The following is a 12,309-nucleotide window of genomic DNA, read 5'->3' on the forward strand; positions in this document are numbered from 1 at the left end:
TTCAACCCTGCCATGAGCGTCACATGACCCAAACTCTCCTTCAGCTATTTCATAGTCAGAGCTATCTCTGTCACTGCTGGTATGCAGTGACAGTCACACTGTCCATAGGCAGCAGCAGCAGGGCAGGAGCAGTATTAACTTTGATAATTCTGACAATAATTTTGTTCAGTTTATACAACTGCATTCTTGCTCTCTTTCCTACAGCATATTGCAATTCGAACTGTCAAGTATTCAGCTTGCGAACACAGTCTGTGAATATGTATCCTGCATTTGTATCACAGACAAATGACTTTACTCTGGAGTCTATAATTCAATTACCACCAAATATTCACATATGCAGGCTTTTGATGACAAACTGAATATTGTGTGTTTCAGCATGCTGTAGGAGACAGCAAGAACTGTATTTGATATATTGCATAGAAATATTGAAAAAATTATCAACAGGTGCTAACAGGTGCAGCAGTGCTCCGATACTAATTGGCCTACTTGTTTGTTTTTTATGAAAATACATACATGTACAGTGTACATTTTTCAAGACAAAAATAGTGAAATGCGACAAAATGCTTCCAGATCTTGTTTAAATATTGCTAACATTAGAACAATTGGATGACATTAAAATGTTATTCAATTTTCATTGAATTACCCACCAAACCTTGGAATTGTAAAAAAGGGAAGCAAAATATTTTTATATCCCCCTTCAGGCAGAGCAAAATTTTCAAGTCCCCCCTCTACTACCCTAAAAATTTTCGACTCCCCCTCATTTTTGTGAACGCAGCCATACACTGCAATGGAAAATGTGCAAATACCATCTTTCTATGCAACTGATTTACTTGTAACAAGTCATTGACAATGACATAGTCCCTACTTGTAATAGGAGTATTAGTCTTGATGGGGCAGGGAAATGAGGTCATTAAGAAGTATCACTGGAGTGTATATGTTCAGATCTATGGACACATAGGTCTATGTCATTGTTCCCAATTTGAAACAAGAGGCATGTCTAAGTTATGGTTCTAAATCGGGACAAAAGATCAAACCTCTAGCTGTATTGGCCAGCCAAGAAATACATATGTGCATAATAAATGAGGTACAAGATGTGACATCTTAAGGTCTATTATCCTATCAAAATTGAAGCGTAAAGAACTTGTGGTTACTGAGTTATGCTTATATATGCATATTCAAGGTCATAGGTCATCAAGGTCACGTGACATTTTGAAAAAAAACATTGTATTGCTAATTAATCCATATATGCCAAAATTCAGACCTCTAGCTCTATTGGCTTGCCCACAATTATATATGGGCATAATTAACGAGGTAAAGCATGTGTTGTCATAAGGTCTCCCATCCTACTAAATATAAAGGACATAGCACTTGTGGTTACTTATTTATTGACATAATCGTGTATTTTAGGTAAAAGGTTATCGAGGTCACATGACATTTTGTCAAAAAATTTCTATCCTATAGTCTATCCCTATATACTAAAAATCATACATTTACCTCTATTGGCTTGCTCAAAATTAGATATCCACATAATTAATGAGGTACAATATGTGGCGTCATAAGGTGTCTCATCATGCCATATATGAAGGGTGTAGCACTTGTGGTTACTGAGTTATGGACAAATATGTATATTTGAGGTCAAAGGTCATTGAGGTCACGTGACATTTTGTCAAAAAAATTGTATTGCTAAGTTATCCCTATATACCAAAAATCAGACCTCTAGCTCTATTCGCTCACTCAAAATTAGATATGTGCATAATTAATGAGGTACAATATGTGGCGTCATAAGGTGTCCCATCATACCAAATATGAAGGGTGTAGCACTTGTGGTTACTGAGTTTTGGACAAATATGTATATTTGAGGTCAAAGGTCATTGAGGTCACATTAAATTTTTTCAAAGTAATTGTATTGCTAAGTTATCCCTATATACCAAAAATCAGACCTCTAGCTCTATTGGGTCGCTCAAAATTAGATATGCGCATAATTAATGAGGTACAATATGTGGCGTCATAAGGTGTCCCATCATACCAAATATGAAAAGTGTAGCACTTGTGGTTACTGAGTTATGGACAAATATGTATATTCGAGGTCAAAGGTCACCGAGGTCACATGACATTTTTTCAAAGTGTCTGAGATATCTGCGTGAACGGATGGACTCACGTGGATGGACTCACGGACTGACATGACCCAATCTATGAGCCCCCTGGACTTTATCTGTGGGGGACTAAAAACTGTGTCACTGCATCCTTTTTGCAATATGAATACGATGAGAAACTAAATTTTTATTTTTCTTGGCCTTATACATGGGAGTCTATGGACTGCCTTATACATGGGAGTCTATGGACTGCCTTATACATGGGAGTCTATGGACTTCCTTATACATGGGAGTCTATGGACTGCCTTATACATGGGAGTCTATGGACTGCCTTATACATGGGAGTCTATGGTCTGCCTTATACATGGGAGTCTATGGTCTGCCTTATACATGGGAGTCTATGGTCTGCCTTATACATGGGAGTCTATGGAGGTGAAAACTAAAAAGTCCTCTACCACGGCCAAATTTGATCGCATTGTGAAACAAATCGACGTGCATCTGTATGAGGTATGGTACTATCCTTGTACCAAGTTTGAACGAAATCGCTCCAGGCGTCTCTGAGATATCTGCGTGAACGGACGGACGGACGGACGGACGCACGGACATGACCAAACCTATAAGTCCCCCCGGACGGTGTCCGTGGGGACTAATAACGACAGGAGCCTAGATGTTTGTCAGTGATGTCAACATAGTTTGCTTAACTCACATAGATAACTAAGCCGTATATATGGTGTATTTGTAGACATCTGTCTCTCATTAGCAAACAATCAAGCAAATTATTTTAAACAACAAAAATAAAAACATTAATTTGCACCTACAGGGTATAATTTTCAATGAAAAGTATTTCATTATTGAAATAAGAATGTGACGGACATAAGAAGATTTACAGGAAGATTAGTAGAGGTATAATAGCTCACTCATGATAATTTTGATATTTATAGTGTGGTGAGAGTCAACTGCACCTGCTTGCCACTAATTATGCTGAAGTGCTGCAGCTTTCTAAACAGTCTTGATATCCTGAACTGAAATTCACTTTTTCACAGTAACAATGTTGACAATATACATAGGCTGTGTTTAACAGATAAATACAAACATTTTGACATACTTTAGCCACAGAGTAGGTGATAAACAGAACAAAATTTCCAGAAAAAATGAAATCTTGGAGCTGCATACTCTCGAATATCATTTGGCTTGAAACAGGTTTCTAATATTTTGTCACTCAAAAATCCCTTTGGCTCAAAGTTGGTAGTCAGCGAAGATTTTTTGACCAAAAACAGGAAAAACCGACCCAAAATAAAAATATGCAAAATCACTGCAATTTGACAAACCTGACATGTCACCCCTAGCAACCTGCACATCAAATTTCAAACTTGTGCAACAAACTCTTTTTAGAGATTTTTTGATCAAAAATGGGAATGTCCCAGACTTACAAATTCCACAATTGTTCGAACAAACTTGTTACCTCTAGCAAACCACATACCAAATTTCAGACCAATAGAACAAATGATTTCAGAGGCGAAGATTTTTTGACAAAAAACCAACGAAATTGCTGGAAAATACAAATATGCAAAATTTGAACTTCAGTTATCCTTAAGAACCTGCAACTGAACTAGCAGTTCCTGAAAAGAAGATGAATGTTGATGGAACACAGAGGATGGAGGACTGAGGACAATCCACTTATCTGAATAAAGCTCTGTGTCATTGACAGCAGGCTAAAATCTCACTTATGAAGCAGTCTGTAAGAAGTGTTGTGCTTCAGGAGCAAAATTAGTGTGAAAGGAAGATATTGTATAGCACTGATTCTCGATTCTCACTACATGAAAGATGAAACACACATGCAAAGAAAATATCTGTAAAGGCATTTTTCCATCAAAAGTCACAATACTCAACATCGTCAAACTCTAAGGTGATGTTGAACTTGTTCACCCATAATGCAACTAACATTATGACACCCCCTGAAAAAGAACTCACAAAAGATGATACAGTTCAAATTGGTAAATAGGTACTTTAATTGAAATATATAGAGACCTCTTGCATGTGATAAAAAGAAATATGTTTGAATGAAATCTTATTTGAAATTCACAATGTTTGTGCTTGCAATTCAGTGAGAAGACTCAAAATCACCAACAAGTTGCTGTTTTTCTGTATTGCCCTTTGCATGATAAAAAGTGAAACTGATAGCAGGCCATCACATTGACATTTCAGATCTTATCACATTTGAAGAAAATTTCTGGACATACGTGGGTCATGGTGCACTTTCCTCAGTTCACACCTGCCAAAGTAATATTTCCAGACATAAAAATAATAATGGCTGGCAAATTTTGATAATATCAGAAAGAAAGTAACATTGCATATATGTATGCTCAAATACATTGTCCTTGTGTCTAGGATTAAAAAGCTATTTAAGTTTGTGAGAATTACATCATCATATCAATTTTACTCCTTTGTACATGTATGTATCATTTATATGAAGATGCAGTCCACATGGGGTTGGACTAATCATACCAGTGTGATAATTAATATGATCCTGCATTTGCATTGCCTGGGAGTAGTCTATGTGAAATTGTAGTCTCCTGTAAATGTTTGCTTTCCTAATGCTATGGTTCAGCTTTTAACATGCCATTTCAGTTATTTCCAGTCCCTGTTGTACAAAACTTTTCCCTGTACTAGGTAATTTTCAGCTTCAGACTTTGTTACTGTGACAAAAATGCCTGTCAATGGCTTCTTCCGCAGCCTCAGTCAGTGGTACTTTTCATCCATGAATGTAGCATGCTTCCTTCCTATGGAAAGGTAAGAAATGAGAAATTGAACAATTTAAAAATTAGAGACATGAGGACACTGAACTTTGATCATTGTTTTAAACTCTTTATTACATGCTCAGGATGTCAGTTTGTTTCATCCTCTTTCTCCCAGGTGGTATTTATTTCTATGGTTTGTCTATGGAGCCTGGTAGAAAGATTTATATGGATTCAAGATACTGCCATGCATCAAAATTAGTGTTGTTCAATGATAGCCTACACTTGAGTATTAGCCCCTCACATTGTCTAATATTCTATCTAACCCATGATAATTCCTTCCTAAGCCCTCCCAAGTAAAATCCATGGCATGACTCTTACAAAGGAACCAGTTTTAAAGATCCCATTCAAAGCAAACAATCACACAGATATACCTTGTTAAAGCAAAGCAGTCTGTGGTACTGTCTCTGATTTTGAAGCACTGGGGTTGAATGGAGGGAGATCACTTGCTTAACTGACATAGTTTCTATGGAATTTAACTTGAATAATGCAATACAGTATAGATAAAAGCTACATTTAGCATCCACTACATCCTACTGAAAGGCCACTTTGAGACTGGTTTGATTAGCTGTAATACATAAACTACACATTTGTATAGACATCACAAAAACACACATCATTAGACAGTCTAATTTAAGTTTAAAACAGTACAATACACCTGTTACTTTTCTGATTAAAAAAAAATATTTTGTTTTTGTACCAACTTAACTATCTTTTCTTCTCCCTTGAAATGTCAAGTTTTCACCTCATCAAAGTGCACTGTGAATTTCGGTGTGGACCAAAATTAATTTGCTAACAATCACAATTTAATATATGATGTATGCTGTCTTCACAAGTTGAACACTGGACATGCAACGTGCTTTTCGCAACAGAAGAAGACAGTACAGTTGGTACAATTGAGAACAAAATTAATAATAAAATCATCAAAACTTACAGCTACTGTTCTGAGGGAACATCAAACACAGTGTCTGAGAGTTGTTCTGAATAGATAGGTTGCAGTCAACTAGGATTGTATAGTTTGTTTTGAAAAATGGTCAATATAAAAATGGTTTCACTGAATTTCCCTGGATACCACAGAATCTGGTTTTGATAATATGAATATATGCAACCTACATGTATTTATACACATATCTAATGGAACTCGGATGTGACAGGATCAGACTCAGAGATGGTGGAGATCTTTTCACAAAAGCAGTTTATACCTCACTTAAAAAGGGAAGAAAGGACAGGATAAAGGTCAAGAAGAGGTATTACTGCAGAAAACTTGGGAAGGAGAATAAAATTCCAGAGTTTAATATCATCATTACTTCAACGTCAGTGCCACATCCAAGCTGCCATGAGCGAGAGGAACAAAGAAACCCTATCGATGATCATTCATCCCTCACAGAACTGTAGATTTCCCATAATTCATTGCGATTTGTATCCTCGGAGATACTTGAGTGAAGTCTACTATGTCTCCCATGTGTAGACAAATTCACAGACTATCTATCAAAATTTTGAAAACGTACTTTTATGCACACCATTCTTCTCAATTCTCATTTTAAATAATTTGGAAAATTATGCATAATTGAGAGAGGAGATAGCATTTTTGTGAAATTTGCCAGAGATTGTCCTCAGCCATACAGAATAATGTGATGGAAAGTAGGGAGACTAGTTGCACCTGTTTTATGAAACAAAAGGATATTGATTTTTTGCAATGAAAATGACAAAAGAAGTTTGCATGCTAAGATTTCTGAGAGAATGACTCCTTCAGTTTGTCATAACTTGCTACCTAAAAAGTATGGCATTTGTAGTACCCGCAGAATGTGACATTTATGGTTGTTAGTGGTTATTTTCAAAATTTCACTGAAATATCTAAACATACTTTTACTAGATATCATTTAAAAATTATTCTGATGCTGCACACTAGTACTTACATGCAGAACTGAAAAAGTTTTTAGAAAAGTTACCTTCAAGGATACAAATCAAAGAGTATTGTGGGTAATTTATTGTACTGTGTCCCTCTAGTGTGCATAAATGAGGTCTATATCTAGAAACATACTGACTGGCTGTAGGCCCTAATGACTGCAAGTTGCCAAAATAATTTCCCCTTAACTTAAGAATTAAAGGAAATTATTTAATTTCAGGTAACTCACAACTTAACAGGCAAACACATGTACATGTACTGTGTTGTCCTTACAACCACTCAGTACACTGGCAAGGCGTCAGTATATCATTAACAATTCACTGACCAGTTTTATATGGCTTCTCTTTCCCATTTTCAGAAGAACATGGTGCTTTCTTTTCCTTTGCATCTTTTCCCTTGAAGCAAAGCAAAAAATAGCATACACCATGTATAAATCATTTAGCAAAACTAAATATTTTTACCTGCAGTCATGTAACTCAATATCCATCTTAGAAATGCAGAATGTCTGTATTTGACATTGCAGAAGAAGAGATAACTTATGAGCACTACTCAATCATGACTTGGGAACACCTGCCAGACAGTATCACTTTCCCACCTGCAGAGTCAGTAAAAAGCATTATTGAGCCATAACTATATGTATTTTCAACCACTTGGCTTTATATGTTGTAACAGCTTTAGTCTGAAAAATCATGTGTACAGTATCTCTGTCTTCAGGGACCTTCAAATCTTCAAGTCTATGTTAAAATGCAATGTATGGGACATGTTTTGCTTCACAAGTTTTACTACCTTTTAGGTAAAAAAACAATTAACAAGGAGAATATTCCCAAATCATGATAGAGGAAAAAGAAGGCTAAAAATGAGAAGCTTTTAAAAACAAAGTAACTTTCATTCTCATATTTTCAAATGACTGAACGGGAGACTTGATCTACTTACAATGCCAAATATCCTTCAGTTAAAACACTCTAGACTTTAATGAAGCCTGATCTTCCAGTCTATCAATTTCATGTTCTGTGAGCACCATGCCCTCAAGAAATTTGCAAGATGCAAGAACAAGAGCATGTGCAGCATTCTGAGACAGTTGATGAATCCCAGGCACCGGGAAAAAGTTTATTTACCAAACATGCACACGCTATCATGTTTGCAATTTTTCTTGGCAATTGATAGTTTCAGGTACATGTATATGGCACGTAGCCCCTGATATTTTAGGAGGGGGTTGATGCAGTTGGTCTATATTAATAAATTGATGATGAGAAACCAACTTCATTTTTGGCCTAAAAGATTGAAAAGCAAACAAAGTGATACTTTGGAATGAAATTTATGTATAGTATACATGTAGTTCATCATGTGAGTGTTTGATTTTGATGACATCTTGTTTATCTTTCTTTGAAGTGATCGGATTGGTTGATATGCAAATGAGCCAATGGTTATTTGAGTCCACAACTGCAGAAGTGCCTTTGCTCAACTACGACAAAACAAGGAAGTAACAACAACAAATGCATAAAATGGTCATATTTATTCCTATATGTGCACACATACTGTTGCCCAGTATTTGTACCATGATAACATGACTTCTAGGTGCATGATACCATCTAAGTCTATCTGGCATATATTTATACTGCATTAGGAAAATTATTCATAACTTACAATAATCAGTTTTATGATCAACATCCTTGGGACAGAAATTCATGACAGCGACCTCAGGACTGGGATCAATGGCAGTGTCCTAGGACAGGTATCCATGACAACATCTTCACCCAACTCTTATAGCTTTAAAAGAACAAATCACATGCACACCGAAGTGAGTTCAAAATGAAAGCTTGTGACTCTAAGTCTTTATCACCACTTCTACAACCTTGGCACTTTTCCCCCCATGATTCAAAATAAATCAAGTTGATGAAGCCCTAAACTGCAACTTCTGTCACTAATTTAGCTACTGGACCCCATTAAAAGGTATAAAATTGTATTTTATAATCACAGTTCTCCACAGGCCCATTAAATGTGGCAGAGTGCTGGAATTACCCACTTACAAAACATGTAACAAAATACTGTATAAGACATGTAAGGCCACTTTGGGATGTGACTCTTCTTTCAACTCTGTATTTTTAAACCTTTCAGTATTTATCATTGTCAATACTCTTACGAAGTGTTTCAACTTCAAAGGACATTTTTTTCTAGAAAACTGACCGGTTTTATGCTACATGTAACTTCACTTGATACACAGTGAAGTTCCATGTAGTATTCTCGATTGCTTTTTGAGAGTGTATTTATCATGTGATCATCATGTCTACTGTGTAGAGTGACATATTGACGAAAGTTGTGACAGGTACTTAAATTTTATGCAAATAGTATGCTAATATTTTTATGCTAAAATATGGAAATGAGGCAGCACAATTTTCAATCCAATCGTGGAGACCATTGATGTTGCAATTTGCAAGATTTATTATATTACTCTATGTAAACAGAATTGCTTTTCCCCAATATGTCAGAGAATTTGCCATCTTGATGTTAAGAAGTGAACGGTTTCATTTGATTTGTGAATACAAGCTTTGGGGAGGGCAGAATTTGAGAAAAAAAGGATCGGAGTGTCTCCTTGAATCTCATGCATACCAATCAACCCCCGACCCATTGCTCATAATCACTGAAGTCTCCCTTAGTTTAGTTTGGTACAAGAAACATAGCTTTTGATTGTTATTGGGAATTGAAACATGCCATGAGCGTTAACACACTGAAATCTTGAAAATGTATTGATAGTACAGCATGCCAGGAAATAAAGATTGTTCATGCTTCCATGTAGATTTATTCTCAGCAAAGTCAGACACGCATCTGAATTAAATTCTGAGTGAATCGTAAACCATAAGACATGGGAACTTGGTACATGATTATGGAATGTGAAACATAAATAAGGCTTACCCCTTCAGCATTGCTGACTTTCTGATTAATTTTTCCCAAAGGATATGCTCGTGAACTTAATATTTATAAGCCAAGACTTAGTTTCAAACTCCCAAGAACACTATAATATTAACACATAATCTAAGTATTCTTACTTCACTTGATGATATAATATAATAAAATCTCTTTCACCCCACGCCCATAGAAAAACTTCAAATATATGTAGACAAAGAGGAAATATATAGGGGAAAGAGCATTCCTTAAGATACAACAATTATTGAATGTTTGGACTGGCCAAGGTATTCTAAGCTGGATTTGAATGCACATGTAGGTAATGTGACGCCAATGGTAAAGGCTTACATTCACTGGGAAAGGGCTGAACGAAGGATCATAGCGAAGGACCAAGGGACAACTGAACAAAAGAAGAGTGAGCTCTGTCTCAAAATATCTCCAGATTTCCATTGGAAGCACATGTTTGACATGGCCCAGACGCGCACGGTTTGCGCTTCCACTGAAAGATTAGAGATTTTTGGAGACACTGGCAGAGCTCATACTGTTAGCTGCAGTAGGACTGAGTCCCGGGCTCGGAGTAAGTCACCTCGACACCTGTCCGTTTCGACCCCAACACTCTCTTGTCGCTAATTGTGTTCACCTCTACCTTGTCATATCTTTCTTGTTTCATGACGTTTTACTGAATATATCATGCATCTTTCCTGGGAAAATTGGCTTCTGAATAAACAATTTAGCTGTTTCGATACACAAATGCAGAGCTCAGACACTTTTACGACCAAGCGCAGCGCGCAGACAGCTGTTCGTAGAGTTTGGTGACTTTGATAGACCCGGCCCTAGCCCTGTGTACAATGCTGTGTGTCCCCAGAGTTATACGGACCGGGGAGGCCGTATTAGGCCGGGAACAAACAGCGTCGTACGCTGGGCTAGGACTGCGACCGGCCGTCTGCCAGTTGCGAGCTCGGCCAGTGCCCGCGCCGACCAACTCGGCCAGTGGGAGAGGTCGGCCACTTACATTTATATGATTGGGTACATTTTCTCTTCACATTCAAAAGTGATGTTATGATGTTATTTTGTTGAACATTCAGTAAACAACGAAAAGACGTTCCACTCTGACAAACACATTGGTGGCCCTCAGCCTTTCAGCAGATCGCGGGTAGGGCGTACGATCGAAAGGTACAAATTGGCAGTTAAACATTGCTGCGAATCCGTAGCCTTTGCCACTCGGGTAGCTTGGTCATTCCAAAAGAACATGCCAAGGACTGGCAGGGCTCGTTTTCGCAGCAAGCAGTAACAATGACTTAATCGTTGATCGTTGGATGAATAACGTTTTATGCTATGGTTTTTATGGTAGTAAATCGTAGGTTTTAAGTTTTTTTAATGGAAAGCAAAACACGATGTACCACATACACTGCGCAGCCGATTTTCATCCTGTAGTTAGCGTTGAAGCGAGGTAACCTCCATGGGAAGGAAGTTGCAAACATCGCGCTCTTGAATGACATTGACATCGCTTTCACATTATAATTTTAGCGAGACCTAGAAAATAGAAGAACACTGTAGTCTCATCATATAACCATACTCCTAATGGCCGAACTCGCAACTGGCCGACCTCTTTTTTATTCGGCCCTGCCTGGCCCTGCATCAAGAATTACATAGCGGCCGCCGTGGTATGCACAACGGCGGCCGCTGTGTTAACCATACACTGTGCCCTGAATACCGTGCTGTGTGTTCCCGGCGTCCCACCGCAATGTATCTGTCGAGCCCATTCAGGTGCGTTCCTGACGTTACAAGATTCAACTAAAGTCTTTCAAAGTGCTATTAGCATCGACAACTCTGAGGACATAATTTCGAGATGATAATGATACAAGTTTCATTCATACCGAAGTGGTCGAGACGGTCAGGGGCCTAGGGTCGAGTGACTTGTAGAAGCCGCTGCAGCTCACAAGTCCACCCGCGACAAAAATGGGGAAAGGTTATAGCTTCATAACAGCCGCATAGTGTCATATAGGAATACAAAGCAGTGGGCACTTACCACTATATCCTTCTCTAACTTGAACGAAAACCAGGAACGTAGTTAGTGTTCGGTAGATGTACCACGTCTCTCCGGGACCGTGGCTGTACAGTCGATCCCGCTGGCTGAAGTTGTTTGCACTAGTTACTCACACATGGCAGACATAACCATACGAGCTCAGAATGTAGTGCGTGCCGTGTTGCGCTTGATTGACACGTTCAAAGTTGCTAGTTTGGTGTAATTGTTTGACATTTAGCAATTACTATATTTTTAAACAATTGCTAAGTAGATGAAAATAGATGAAACTTTGAAATTATGGTCCGCTACCTCCGCTACCCTTCGCTACCCAAAATCTCATTTGCATAAATGAATCGTGCCTCGAATCATGCAATAATTGAACAACATAATAACAATTGCGTACTTAGATATACAGTAAAAAGGAGTAGGTATAGCATTTTTATATTACAATTGCTCTTGATAGTACAAATAACATGCGATAAACTCATCACCATCAAGGCATAGATTTCTTAACGTTTATATACTTAAAGTAATATGAGCTTCGAAACAGAAGGTTCAAACCTTCTGCTCAAACTTACCAAACATTCA

General features: G+C 37.7%; 1 long non-coding RNA gene across 1 annotated transcript; it reads right to left on the reverse strand.

The window, feature by feature from the left end:
* Window positions 1–3,518: 3,518 nt before the first annotated feature.
* On the reverse strand, window positions 3,519–12,090 carry LOC139133649 (uncharacterized). The gene is made up of 4 exons (XR_011552629.1): window positions 11,725–12,090; window positions 8,439–8,561; window positions 7,120–7,189; window positions 3,519–4,873 (listed from the first exon to the last, which is right to left on the reverse strand). It is a non-coding gene; the product is annotated as an uncharacterized lncRNA (long non-coding RNA).
* Between the last annotated feature and the right edge of the window lie 219 nt (window positions 12,091–12,309).

This window comes from Ptychodera flava, chromosome 5 (genome assembly GCF_041260155.1).
Source record: "Ptychodera flava strain L36383 chromosome 5, AS_Pfla_20210202, whole genome shotgun sequence".
In the NCBI taxonomy this organism is placed as follows: Eukaryota; Metazoa; Hemichordata; class Enteropneusta; family Ptychoderidae; genus Ptychodera; species Ptychodera flava.